The sequence below is a fragment of the Vespa mandarinia genome, chromosome 10 (genome assembly GCF_050613455.1).
Source record: "Vespa mandarinia isolate Hongniang chromosome 10, ASM5061345v1, whole genome shotgun sequence".
Classification (NCBI taxonomy): Eukaryota; Metazoa; Arthropoda; class Insecta; order Hymenoptera; family Vespidae; genus Vespa; species Vespa mandarinia.
In genome coordinates this window covers 6,490,001-6,505,000 of record NC_140819.1, presented here as the reverse complement: position 1 = coordinate 6,505,000, position 15,000 = coordinate 6,490,001, and the positions used below count along the sequence as shown (strand labels likewise).

At 28.4% G+C, this 15,000-nt stretch overlaps 1 protein-coding gene and 1 long non-coding RNA gene across 3 annotated transcripts in view; both read right to left on the bottom strand.

Annotated features, from left to right (window-relative positions):
• LOC118445538 (interleukin-1 receptor accessory protein-like 1) overlaps window positions 1-15,000 on the bottom strand; it is a 206,902-nt gene that overhangs the window by 125,911 nt on the left and 65,991 nt on the right. The gene's annotated exons all lie outside the window — the stretch shown is intronic.
• Window positions 1-15,000, bottom strand: part of LOC146872720 (uncharacterized) — a 26,538-nt gene that overhangs the window by 10,990 nt on the left and 548 nt on the right. The gene's annotated exons all lie outside the window — the stretch shown is intronic.

Here is a 15,000-nt window from a genome sequence, read left to right as displayed (position 1 = left end):
TTGATCTTTATTATTACTTATATTGCTTTAGTAAATCTCTATGAGAAAAGTAGATTTTAAAAAGTCAAAAAAAAGTCAAAAAAAAAAAAAAAAAAAAAAAAAAGAAAAAAAAAAGAGAGAGAGAGAGAGAGAGGAGGGGAGAAAAACAAGTAGAACAAATAGTGGATCGGCTCTATATGAAATTAAAAATACAGTTCGAAATGTCCATAACTATACACACAAAACACAAAACACCAGCACACAAAACATACGCATGCACGCGTGCACAAATACGTCTAACAAAACGAAAGGAACGAACAATAGGGAGGAAAAAAAAAAAAAAGAACAAAAAAAGAAAGTAATTAAAAAAGAAATAAAAAATGAGAAAAGTCTCTACACTTTGGAAACTTCGGAAATGTAATTAAGTTCGAGTGAGAACGTTACGTTTGATATCGCGACAAATATAGATTTTGGATTTCCTTTATCTCTCTTTTTTTTTTTGTGTCTTTTTTTTCTTTTTTTTTTCTGGTACGTTGGGGTCAGTTCTTCTTTCCCCCACTCCCCATTCAAGCTCCCAACCACCCTCCTCCTCCTCCTCATCCTCATCCTCATCCTCATCCATCGGTTTTCTTTCTCATTTTGTCGTTTTCACTCGTTTGAAAGTCAAATTCAATGGAATAAACGAAAAAGTTTTCCCGAATGAGGACGTGAAATCAAACGGATTTTGTATCCCGCCGAAAGTCGATTTCTTTCGATAGTGCTTCAAAATGAAATAAATAAAAAAATAAAAAAAAAAGAGAGGGAGAAAAAGGGAAAAAAAAACAAAATGGAAAAATAAATACTAAAGAAAAAAAGAGAGAGAGAGAGAGAGAGAGAGAGAGAGAGAGAAAAGAACGTCGCCATTTCGAGTAGGATGAGAATTTTTCATACGATCGACATTTCAAGTTACTTTTGAAATTCTCGTTGTTAGACTTTTACACAAATGGTCGATCGATAGAATCCCCCCCTTCCCTCCCATCCCTTCCTTCCTTCCTTCCTTCCTTCCTTCCGCTCCTCTCCAATCCCACTCCATTTCTTTTTTTTTTTCTTTTTTTACATCGCAACGTACCTTCCTTCCACTCGTCGAATCAACCAATGAACGCATTCGAACGATTTCGATAACTTTTTAATATTTTTTCCATCGATATTTACAAAAAAAAAATTATTTAACGTTTGACTACGTTAAATCAATGAAATTAATTAATAAATCATATTAATAATAATAATAATAATAATAATAATAATAATAATAATAATAATAATAATAATAATAATAATGATAATAATAATAATTATTATTATAATAATAATGATAATGATGATGAAGATGATAAAGATGATGATGATGATGATGATGATGATAATGATAACGTCAATCACTTAGATAGCAAAATTGAACAAATATGCATGTGGCACATAATAACCATAATCTACATTAGTAAGAAAATAATACCAATGGAGTCCTTTCTCCATCACAGACATAATATCCGATTAATTATTGAAATCCCTCAAAGTGATCTAGATCTATCGGCTTAGATCCCTATATTAAGCTACGAAGGGTTGTAATTGCAAATTGATATTTTGAAAATTTTATCATAAAAAAAAAAAAAAAGAAAAAAGAACTGATAAAATTTAACAAACCCCTCATGTCAGATGACCATATATGACGACATTTGAGAATATTTCATAGAATAATATTTCATTAGTATCGTTATTAATATTTTACAAATGGATTATTATTAATATTAAATATTACGATTAATAATCATTATTGTAATATAATAATTATTATTTTTAATAATTATTTTATTATTATTATTATTATTATTATTATTATTATTATTATTATTATTATTATTATTAATATTATTATACATTATGAATCATCATTATAATTACTATTATTATTTAATAAATTTATTATAATAAAATTATTATAACTGATATTAATTATTATCGTAACGATAACAATGTTTAATCTTTTTGAATGAAATTAAACGAAAACATTAACGTAGGAAAAAGAGCGATGGTTAGGGGCGGGGCTGGTAGGGGAGGAGGAGAAGGAAAAAAATTAGAACATACAACGAAAACGAAACATGACGTAACAAAAAAAAAACCAAGAAAATTCAAAAAAAAGAAAAAAAAAAAAAGAAAATGAAAAAAGAATTAAAAAAAAAAAAAGCAAATATGATAAATAAACAAAATAAAATGCAAAGGGGATTTCGTATTGCTAGGAAAAGCCACGCGGGTACTCTCATCTTGATGGCCGCAATTGTTTCCGCTGCGTTTATATGCCGCGCGAAACGTTACCGAGAAAAATTGCACCATCCTTCAAGGACTATACATCCTCTCTCTTTCTCTCTCTCTCTCTCTCTCTCTCTCTCTCTCTCTCGCTCTTTCTCGCTCTATCTCTCACTCTGTTTCCCACTCACTCACTGTTTTCCCTCTCTCAGGGCCTATCCTTCGAACAAATGGTCGACATTACGATGGCTCACCAGATATTTATAAACAAAACCCTTTATTTCTCTTGCTTCTTTTCTTTTTTATTTTTTTTTTCTTCCTTTTTTCTTTCTTTTCTATTTATTTATTTTTTTATTTATTTATTTATTTATTTATTTGTTTGTTTTTTTTTATTTTTCTTAATCATCATTTCCATCCTCGTTCCAACTTCATTTCTTTTTTTCATTATTTATTTCATACATTCATTCATTCATTCATTCATTCATTCGTTCATTTATTTATTTATCTATTCGTTCATTTACTTACTTATTTATTTATTTATTTATTTATTTATTTATTTATTTATTTATTTATTTATTTCAATATTGAAAATCAAAATAAAGGGAGAACTTGGTAATAGAATACCAAAAGTGTATTTACTGTAAGCAGAATCTGCAAATACTATTCCTTCTTCCTCTTCTTCTTCTTCTTCTTCTTCTTCTTCTTCTTCTTCTTCTTCTTCTTCTTCTTCTTCTTCTACTTCGCCACTCTTTTACAGCTTTTCTCTTTCTCTTTCTCTATCTTATTCACATTCTCATTCTCATTCTCATTCTCCCACCATCTTCTTTTACTCCTTCGAGGTTTTTTTTTTCCTATACTTTCTCTTTGGTTTTGTCTTTTTTTTATAACAAAAGTTTACGAAAGGATAAAGGCATCTAATAATAAGAAAAATGTTTTTACGAAGTAAGAAAAGAAAGCGGATCACTTATATAAAAGAAATTCTCATTTCCATTATAGCTCCTTCTATCGTAATATTTATTTTCATTTGTTATAATTAAAAGCGATAAGATACAGAGAAAGATAAAGAAAGAAAGAAAGAAAGAAAGAAAAAACGAATGAAAAAAAAAAAAAAAAAAAAAAAAAAAAAAAAAAAAAAAAAGAAAAAAAAAAGAACGTAAGCAAAGAAAGGAAGAAAAATTAAATTAATTAAATAATACAAAATTAAATTACATTCAAATATCAAAGTAAATTCGTCATAATATATATATATATATATATATATATAAATTAATTTAACTTATAAAAAAAAAAAAAAAAGATAAAAAAAAAAAAAAAAAAAAAGAAAGAAAACGGAACAACGATCTTATAAGCATACATGCATACATGCATATATACATCATACATACATACATAACACACACATACATACACGCCGGCACATACATTTATATAAATGATATAAAAATAAAAAAAAAAAAAAAAGGAATACAACAATCTTATAAATGGTTATATATATATATATATATATATATATATATATATATATATATATATACATAATATTTTTATGTCATTGGTTGAATTTAACTTTTACCACTAAGCTTTTGAAAAAAGATCTCCCATCTCTTTCTCATTTATGAAGCAAAGGAACCGAGTACCAGTTGGAAAGTTCGCCTTCGTGTCTGGTACCGTAGAAGCATCTAACTTCATCCAAGAATAACATTTTGCTGCTCCCGGACCCCCACGAGAATTGCCTTTCTATCGGCCGCTGGATCGAGATGAGTCTCGTGCTCCCAAGCGAGTAAGCGCGAGCGAACGCATACACACACACACACACACAAAAACACACATATATATATACACGAAAGAAAGAGAGAGAAAGTGAGAGAAAAAGAGAGAGAGAGAGAGAAAGAGAGAGAGAGAGAGAGAGAGAGAGAGAGAGAGAGAGAGAGAGAGAGAGTCCCTTCCCCAGCGTTCAGCGAACCTCGACGAAATTCGCTCACAAGTTTCTTTGGAATATCTATTAAGGTAGCGCGATTGGAAAGTTATATATCTTGAATAAGTAACTTCTCCGCCATCTTGCTGTGAGTAGCGGTCACGTAAACTCTCCCTTATTGGCCGATCTATCTTCACACTTATGATCGAGAGAGTTCATTGATCATAAAGAAAACTTGACGTTTTCTTTTCGTTTTAACAATAAATAATATTTAATAGATAAATAATATGATATATTTATATGTTTATATATATATATATATATATATATATATAAATGTAGGTATATTTCATGAAAAATTATCTTTTATCGATTGACACGTTTATGCGTTTACATATGAAAATTTATTCTTCCTTTTTGTTCGTATTATTAATATACTTAAGAAATTATTAATAGATAAACGACGATATCATTTGTATATTTTATTTAAATATATAAATTATGTATAAAATTGAAAAGAATTTATTATTTTTTTTGTTCTTTTTTTTTTTTTCCCCTAACAAAATTTGGGATTTTTGTATAAAGGAAAAAAAAAAGAGAGAGAAGGAAAAAAGGAAGAAATTCACAAAAAAGGAAAAAAAAAAAAAGAATATATGGATGTCACCGGAAAAAAAAAAAAAAAAAAAAAAAAAAAAAAAAAAAAAAAAGAAATAATATAAAGAAAGAAAGAAAGGAGTAGAAATAGAGGAAAAAAAAAAGAAAAACAAAAAATGACAAAACAAAACTGGTTCAATCGAATAAACACGTGACATATAGCTGCATGCGTGTATGTACATACTTTACACATGTATTTTGTGTATGTAAAGTACATAGTTCGATTTTCTTTTCCGACCATTTTCCTTTTCCTCCGTACCAAAACGCGATATCTATCACAGAAAAGAAGAAAAATAGATCCGTCTTGAGGGCGCGAAAATGCTCGACGATAAATCTAAATGGCCGTCGTCGCTTTGTCCTGAACCACAAAGAAATGTACTTGTAAATGTACGAGGTGCATGTGTATACATACCACACACACACACACACACACACACATATACGTGGTTATATGTACACGTATGTAGGTACGTACGTGGGTAGAAACGAGGCCTCGAGGTAAAGTGCAAAAAAGAAAGAAAGAAAGAAAATAAGAGACAGGGACAGATACAAAGAACAAGAGAAAGAGAAAGAGAGAGAGAAAGAGAGAAAGCGAAAATACGAAAAGAAGGACGATCAATCTTCTAGGAGTGACTCGAAAGAAAGTCGAAGAAGAAGAAGAAGAAGAAGAAGAAGAAGGTAAAGCTCGTGCACCCACACCTAGAAGAAACTAATGCGATTCATCGAGTTTACGCGTCCGCCATTTTATTCCGTAGAGCGAAAACTCATGGGAATAAATCGAACGATTCGATATTGTACACCAAAAGTTTATCGAACTTCTTCTTTTAATTCGTATTTACATTCAGATTTATCTGTATATTATATACTTTCTATATAAATATATATATATATATATATTTATATAATATATGGATTATTTAAAATCATTACGAAGTTGATTTCTTTCAATATAAAATAAAATATCCTACGATAAACTTGAACATTAGCTCGTTTAAAATGAAATTATATTTGATGGTTTGATAATTACGTTTTATCTAAAAAAAGAAAAAAAAAAAGAAGAAGAAAAATAAAATCTAAAAAAAAGAAATAAAAAGAAATAAAAAAGAATGTAAATTAAATCTATATTATTGTATAATATATAATTTTACATATATATATATATATATATATATATATATATGCTGTATAATTGCTTATGTATATTTTTGTATATGCATACAGTCGCACACACGCATACAGGAGTGGGCGCGCATACATGTATATTGTTAAATTGAATGAAGAAATTAAATTTGTAAAAATTTTTATCGTACAATAAAAGGAGGCCGGGGTGGAGGGGGGAGGGGAGAAAAAGAAAAAAAGAAAAACAAGAAATATTCAATTTCATGCTTATCTAAATTTTATATCAACTTTTCAAGGACGAGGAACGATAAAAATGAGAAAGTAAGGCGAAAGGATCGGAATTGTCAAAAGTTGAAATAACATGTCGGACGGGATGAAAAAAAAAAAAAAGTAAGGTCGACGTTTTCGCGGTGACACGAAAATGGAGTTTCGATGTCCGTACTGGACGCAATCGCGCGGGAAAATCAAATTATAGAGGAATACGTTCCACTTTTCGTCGGAGAACCGCATCGAGAATGACCTTACAGAGATCGGACGGACATCCGATTTCACGTGAACTACCATGATAGATCCCTTGGGAATCATATCGGAAAAAAGATTGGTTTATATTCAGAATTTTTATCTGCATTCCTACGAGAGTCCCTTTTTTCCAGTGTTTGATTTCTTTTTCATTTTTTTCTTTTTTCTCCCTCACCCCCCCCCTTTTTATTTTCCTTTTTATTAATCGACATTGCCTTTTTCTTTCTTCCTTTTTTCCCCTTTTCTTTTATTATTCGCGTCAAAATATTTCATACATTTAATGTTTCGTTGTATTTATTATGTTCGTGTAATTTTTATTTATTTATTTACTTATTTATTTTCTTTTTTTTAAAATATCTATCTAAATACAAAATTGTTATCACTGTTCGTTTATTGAATTTGAATTAACAATCTTGAAAGTTATATATTAATATATAAATAATTAATAATTTTTTTTTAAATATATTAAACATTTTTTTAATAATTTATATATATATATATTATTTTTATATAAATATATTAATAATTGTTCTTTCTTTTGGTCACTTTTATTGTTATTTTGATGTTTTTCTTAATTTGTAATATTTTTATTTACACCTCCTGTTATATCTTATATTGATTTTAATACAATTTTTTTTTTTTTTTTTTTTTTTTTAATAAGATTCATTCATCAAATCAATATAAATAATTCAAATTTTCAAATGGCCATTCTTATCAATCTATAAATTTCATATCTAACGTACAATGCTATCTTGTCCAAGTTAATAAAATGGTTCATCTCTAAGTTCATTTAGAACGTTTTCACGGTTTATCATGCTCGAAAAAGAGAAAGAGATAAAAGTTATATGAAAGAGAGAGAGAGAGAGAGATAGAAAGAGAGAGAAGAGAGGCTATCTAAAATTTCACTGGCACGATAAGAGGAAAAAAAGAAAAAAAGAATGGGAAAAAAAAAAAGAAAAAAGGAAAGGAAAAAAAAAAAAAGGAAAAAGAAAAAAATAAATAAAGGAAGAGGAGAACGAAAGAGTGAAGTTTTGTGTTTCCCTCGACCTTTTTACCTTCTCGCTTTTGCTGGAACAATTTCTCGTCAAGAGAAAAGCGGATCGTTGCGGCATAAAAGCGCATTCGAAGCAACAAGTACTCTGTTTCGTTTACGAGAGGCGCGTCTTTCGCCGAACGAAAAGCGTTGTCGTGTATGTATTTTTAACCTCATCGTTTGTTGCATTTCACAGTAAAAAAAAGAAAAAAAAAAAAAAAAAAAAAAAAGAAAAATAGGAAGAAAAAAAAAAAGAATAGAGTGAAAAAAGAAACAAAGAAAAATAAAAGATACATTCACCCTTTTATTATTGAGATTGAAAAGTCAAACTTTTGCCTGTCCTTCGAAAAACTATTTACAATCTAACTGTATTTTCTTTTAACTTCTTTTTAAAATAATAAATAATATTTTTTTCTTCCTTTCTCTCTCTCTCTCTTTCTCTCTTTCTCTCTCTCTTTCTCTCTCTCTCTCTCTCTCTCTCTCTCTCTCTCTCTCTCTCTCTCTCTCTCTCTCTCTCTCTCTCTCTCTCTTTATATATATATATACATTTTCTTTATCTCTTTGGATTAAATTAGTGTCGAGAAATTTTATGTTTGCATAATTTTATACTGATATAAAAAATTAATAAATAATAAAGTTGATAAAAAAAATTAATGAACAATATTTTCCTCTTTTATTATACTTATCTCTTCATATTACATTGATATTATATCGGACAATACGTATATATTAATATTTATTTATTCATTATATTAATTTATTCTTGTATTAATTATATTATTCTTGATATAGATTAATACTGGCACTGGATTTCGTATATTTCTCACTAATTGTAAATAATACTTCTTTCTTTTATCTTTATATATATATATATATATATATACATATTATCAATTTTAAAATGAACTTTAATATTGGATGATATATATATACATTAATATTAATTATCTATTTTCAATTTCTTTATATGATACATATTATTTATTATTATTTATTTATATATTTATGTATAGATATATTTTCTACTTCGATGTATATATATATATATATATATATATATATATATATTAGGTTGGAAACTATGAAACGGGCATTTTTGTTTAGTTATTTATTTTCATTTAACGCCCGTTTCATAGTTTCCAACCTAAATATATATTAATATTAATTATCAATTTTCAATTTTTATTACATCTTCTCTCACGAAAATAAATATTATTATCTCTCTCTCTCTCTCTCTCTTTCTCTCTCTCTCTCTCTCTTTCTTTCTCTCTCTCTCTCTACCTCCCTATCTTTCTGTTTGTCTGCCTGTGCGTATCTCTATCTTTCTTTAAGATGAACAATACCATCATCATTCGAAAGGCGTGAAATTGAGCCGTAGACCGTAATGGAACTAGAGAATAAGATGGTTTGCAATAACGATGAATCTTACAAGGAACATTTCCAACTCATTTCCGTAATTGGAAACGATAAAGATCGGATGTAATTAACTAATCGTGGGAAGCTTTGTACGAATCGAGAAAGATCGGTATAATATTTCTTTCTTTTCTTATTTCTTTTTTCTTTCATTTTTTTTTTTTCTTTCCATCTTTCTTTCATTTTTTTCGTGATAGAAAATGATAATATTTGTAAATTTAAAATACGAATTCAAAACTCCGATGAAATATAAATCAAAGATACTCAATGCAAATAGATATCTGATAATGTAATACGATATATATATGATTTAAAGAAGAAAAAAAAAAAAAAAAAAAAAAGATAAAAATAAAGAAAAAAATAAAGAAGAAGAAAAAGAGAGAGAAAAAAATTGAAATAAATAAATAAAGAAAAAAAGTAATCTCGTAGAAAAGTAAATCCAAGAGACTTAATTTAAATTAATGAATTGAAAAGTTCTTTCGGCTTGGCCAAAAGTAAAATCACAAATATAGGAAATTTTTTATAAACTCGAAGAAAAAAAAGAATATATATATATATATATATATATATATATACACATAAGAGAACATTAATCTAAGAAGTCTCAAAAAGGAGTAATTCAATTTTTAAAATCACTTAACATAACTTTCTCGCCCCCTATCTGCGTGAGTTTAACATCACATAATATTTTCAACGTAAAAGGGATATATATATATAAAATTAAAAAAGAAAAAGAATTACATTAACGATTAAAACGAATTTCGATTAAAAATTATTCTAAAACGATCATATAACGAGAGAAAGAAAAAGAAAAGAGAAAGAGAGAGAGAGAGAGAATCACTCAAGAAAAATTTCCAGTCAGTGTAATATAATGCGATATAATTTTTAAAATCTAAAAAAAAAAAAAAAAAAAAAAAAAAATAGACACAAAAAAGAATTTTATTTATTCTTTCTTTTTTTAAGTAATAAATAAGAAAATAAATAAGAAAATAAATAAAATTTGTATTTAACAATTAAAATCAATTTCGATTTAAATTATTCCAAATAATAATTAAACGAAAAAAGAAGGGAATATCCATTAGAGTGAAAGAAATAGATAGAGAGATAGAGATAGAGAGATAGAGATAGAGATAGAGATAGAAATAGAGATAGAGAGAGATTATAGATTAATGAAAAGTATAATTAAATACGACGAAGACGAGTAGGAAAGTGCAAACAGGAACTAACTTAACTAGTGTTCGATCGAGGATTCATTCCCGTTAAATTACACCTCTTCCTCTACTCCCCATCCTCGCCCCTCTTTCTCTCTCTCATTCTCTCTTTCTCTCTTTCTCTCTCTCTTTCTCACACTCGTTTTCTTTACATACATGTGTGTGTGTGTGTGTGTGTGTGTGTGTGTCTGTCTATCTGTTTGTCTGCCTGTCTATTTGTCCGTCTTCGTCTTCCTTTAAGTCGTCTCTCTTAAACAGCACGTTACATTGAAAGACAAGTAACGTGTGTAAGACGTTAGGTCTTCGTAGTTGTCGTCGCGAAAACAGACATGGAACCAGATATCACCCCGTAGAAAAGACAACTAGACGAGCCAAGAATTGCCCTATATGTAATCTTGAACCCTTCCCTCCCTCCCGCCCTCCTTCTCCACCTCATTCTCCTCCTCCTCCTCCTCATCACTCCTATCTTTCCCACCTATACCCCAATCCCGATTACTTTAGCGACGAACGAACGGCTTTTTTTTTTCTTCTTTTTTCTTTTTTTTTTTTCCTCTTTTTTTTAAATCATTCGCTTAAAACGCAAAAGATCGAAAAGTAAAGGTATTATTATTTCAAACCGAACGAGAGAGAGAGAGAGAGAGAGAGAGAGAGAGAAAATAATTTCGTTGTAAAAATTTCGTTAAATAAATAAATAAAGGAATAAATAAATAAATAAAAACTTCGCTAAAGGTTCGTTAGTTTCGATTGGAACGAACGATTAACAAGTCTTATCGATTTTTTATCTTTCTTTTTTTGCTCCCTCTGCCTCCCTTCCCGTTTTTTTTTTTTTTTTTTTTTTTTTTTTTTTTTTGTAAACTTTTTAATGTTTCAATCTTTAACAGTGTGAGGATTTAATAGGGTTTTTTTTTTTTTGTGATATTAATAAATAATAACATTCACAATGAAATGGATTTTGCAATAGTTCGTAATTTTAATGGTTCGAGTGTTTTTGTTGAAATTATTTTTTATTCATTCATTCATTCATTTATTTATTTATTTATTTATTTATTTATTTATTTGCTTTTTATATTTTAATTTCTGACAAAAAAAAAAAAAAAAAAAAAAAACGTGAAGATTTTCATATTAATAAATAATATTTATTAGTCTCATCGAAGAAAAGGATTTCGTAATAGCTCGTAAGTTTAATTAGAACGAATGATTAAAATGTCTTATCAATTTTCTTTTTTTTTTTTTTTCTTTTGTATATTCTAACATCTGAGAAAACATACGAAGGTTTCTATGTCAATAAATGATAACTCATTATTCTAATTAAAGAAATGAATGTCGTAATAATTTCTAAGTTTAATTACAACAAATGATTAGAATGTCTTATCAAAATTCTTTCTTTTTCTTTCTTTCTTTATTTTTTTTTTCTTTTTCTTTTTTTTTTTTTTTTTTTTTTTTTTTATTATTCTCTTCTTTCGATATTTTAATCTCCAACAACGAGAAGATTTTTTTCGTCGATATAATAAATAATAATATACACTATACTTATTTAAAAGGAAACAGAAAATTTTCACAAAACTTTTTGAATTCAATTGAAATGAATTATTAGAATATCTTATAAAAATTGTATTCCCTTTCTTCCTCTTCTTTTTCTTTTCTTTTTTTTTTTTCTTTTTCTTTTTTTAATCCATGCCATAAAAATGTAAATTATCATTATTCTTAGAATATTAATAATTCAATTAATAACATATGTTAACGATCATCTTATTTCAATTTTAGTTCCACTAAATCCAAAGGCAGTCATATAATTAGAAAATCTAATGGCTGAATCGTGTTTCCGTGATCACTGTCTGATCTATTTCTTTTTTTCTTTCTTTTTTTTTTTTCTTTTCCCCCCTTCATTACTATTCAATCTAATCAACTCACTATAAATTGTTAATCATCTCACTTTAATTGGAATTCCTACTAATCAAAGCAAACTTAGAAACCATTGATTTCGTAATTCTGCGATTTGCATTGCTATCATTTATCAAATTTTCTTTTTCCTTCTTCTTTCACGAATACAATCGTCTATGTTAGATATATTTCTTCGGATAAACACACTCACACACAGTCACACACACACACACACACACACACGAAAAAAAGATAGATTATGTATGCTTGAATGTTACATACACACATTCATAAATACATATACATAATACACGTACATATTGGAAAAAAAAAAAAAAAAAAAAAAAGAAAAAAACAGAGGAGTCACCGTGACGTAATAATAAATAAAAAAAAAAAAAAAAAGAAAGGAGAAAAGAAAAGAAACATCAGTACATCTACCAGTAAAAAGAAAAAAAAGAAAAAAAAAAGAAAAAAAAAGAAAAAAAAAGAAAAAATGGAATCGTTACGAGTTACGTTATATAAACTATAAGAAGAAAAATTTCGCGATCGGAGGGAAATCAATCGGAACGTTACGTCAGCCTATTGAAATAGAACATGCTCATAAAAATCTTGGAATGAGGATGGGAGGTGGGAGGATAGAAAGAAATTAAGAAATAAACATTTGAGAAAGCGAAAAGAGGAGAATGACCTAATAAAAAAGAAAAGAGAAAGAGAACAAAAAAGAGAGAGAGAAAGGACACGTTATTTATATAGAATGTTCAAACGAGAGAGAGAAAGAGAGAGAGAGAGAGAGAGAGAGAGAGAGAGAGAAACAAATAATAAAAAAAAAGAGATAAAAAAGAATCAGAAAAACAGAATCAAAATTGATAGAAGGTCAGCGTTCCTTTAGGGACTGAAATTCATAAACCTAACCAAACGGGATGTTGCATTCTTTTCTCAACTTCAAAAGAAAGAAAACAAGAAAGAAAGAAAGAAAGAAAGAAAGAAAGAAAGAAAGAAAGAAAGAAAGTGAGAGAGAGAGAGAGAGAGAGAGAGAGAGAGAGAGAGAGAGAAAAAGAGAAGAAACGAAGGAAGGAAGGAAGGAAGGAAGGAAGTGAGAGAAAAGAAGGGCGAAACTATGGTGTGATCCAGGCGATTGGACCCGAAGTGAAGGATGCTAGGATGAAAAGAGAGAGGTAAAGAGGGAGAGGGAGAAAGAGAGAGAGAAAGAGAAAGAGAGAGAGATATTGGCAAGATGGAACAAAGGGAACTCATAACTGCTGTTCGCTCACCAGTCTGAGCGGTTTCTCCGGTCTGAGCTTGCCTTGGGTGATTATTCCACGAAGAGAGAGAGAGAGGAAGAGAGAGGGAGGTAGAGAGAGAGAGAGAGAGAGAGAGAGAAAGAGAGAGAGAGAGAGAAAGAGGACTGCAATTGGAGCGAAGAAACGATCCTCGAACAGTTCGTTCGGACGAGAGAGAAAGAGAGAGAGAGAGAGAGAGAGAGAGAGAAGCATGCTCTCCTCGATAATAATTATTGCTTGGCATCGTTCAGCCCAACGAATGGACTCTTCTCGACCACCGACTCGAGCATGCACCAATAATGATCCCCTATTGATTTTCAACCTGATTTTCTTTTTTTTTTTTTCTAATTCTTTTTTATTCTCTCTCTCTCTCTCTCTCTCTCTCTCTCTCTCTCTCTCTCTCTCTCTCTCACTGTCTCTTTTAAATAATTTTATACCTATATATCTTGTTTTTAATTTTTTTAATCTACTTCTACTAGTATCTCGAATAAACTTCAACCATCTTTTTCTATCGCTCACTCTCTATCTATCTATCTATCTATCTATCTATCTATCTGTCTGTCTGTCTGCCTGTCTGTCTACCTACCTATCTATCTATCTCTTTTTTCGAAAAATTATATCATTTTTCATCGAACTCCAATATCCTTCCACTTCTTTTTCTTCTATCTCTTTCTCTTCTTCTTTTTCTTTTTATTCTTCTTCTTGTCCGTTATAAAAGATTCGTTCGATCGATTATTCTGAAGAATTTGTAGCAATTCTTTATCGGGAAAAATCTCTTCTTTTTTCTTCTTTTTTCTTCTTCTTCTTCTTCTTCTTCTTCTTCTACTTTTCCTTTTTTAGAATTTCTGATCGAAAACAACGAGCGAATTTACGTTTCGATAATTCGTCTTTTTCGAAACTAATAATAATGGATTGTAACGGATCGCAATATGAATGCATGCGTGCATCCATGTATGTGTGTATTTGTTTGTGTGTGTGTGTGTGTGTATGTATGTGGATTTGTATCTATGCATCTATATGCAGAAATGGTAGGAAAATTGATCGATCATTTCCAACAGATTACAAAGGATTATAAATGGATGAAAGTATAAAGATAGATAACATATTAATATAACGTCACGTGAAATCATATCCCATCACGTTGCATATGATAGCACGTGACGACATCATCGTTAGAATATACACACTCATATATATATATATATACATATACATATACATATACGTATACGTATACATATACATATACATACATACATACACATATAAATAGCAGCTATTCGTATCACGTTAAAACATTGGACAACTATTTAATAATACGTACAACGTTTCCTGTTAATAACGAAGTGTGAAACATAAGTCAATAATCTCTTTCGATCGAGAGAGAAAAAACAAACAAAAAAAAAAGAAAAAAGAATATACATATATATATATATATATATATATATATATATATATATATAATTGAAAATATTTAATTCGCATTAACATTATTAATTAATATTAATAATTGAATATTAAATAAAAATTATTTTTAACTTTGGATTAAATTATTATTGCTATAAATAATACTAATTTTTGATTAAAATATTATCGCTAGTAATAGTATAATAATAATAATAATAATAATAATAATAATAATAATAATAATAATAATAATAATAATAATAATAATAATAATAATAATAATAATAAGTAAATAAATTATATTCGCAA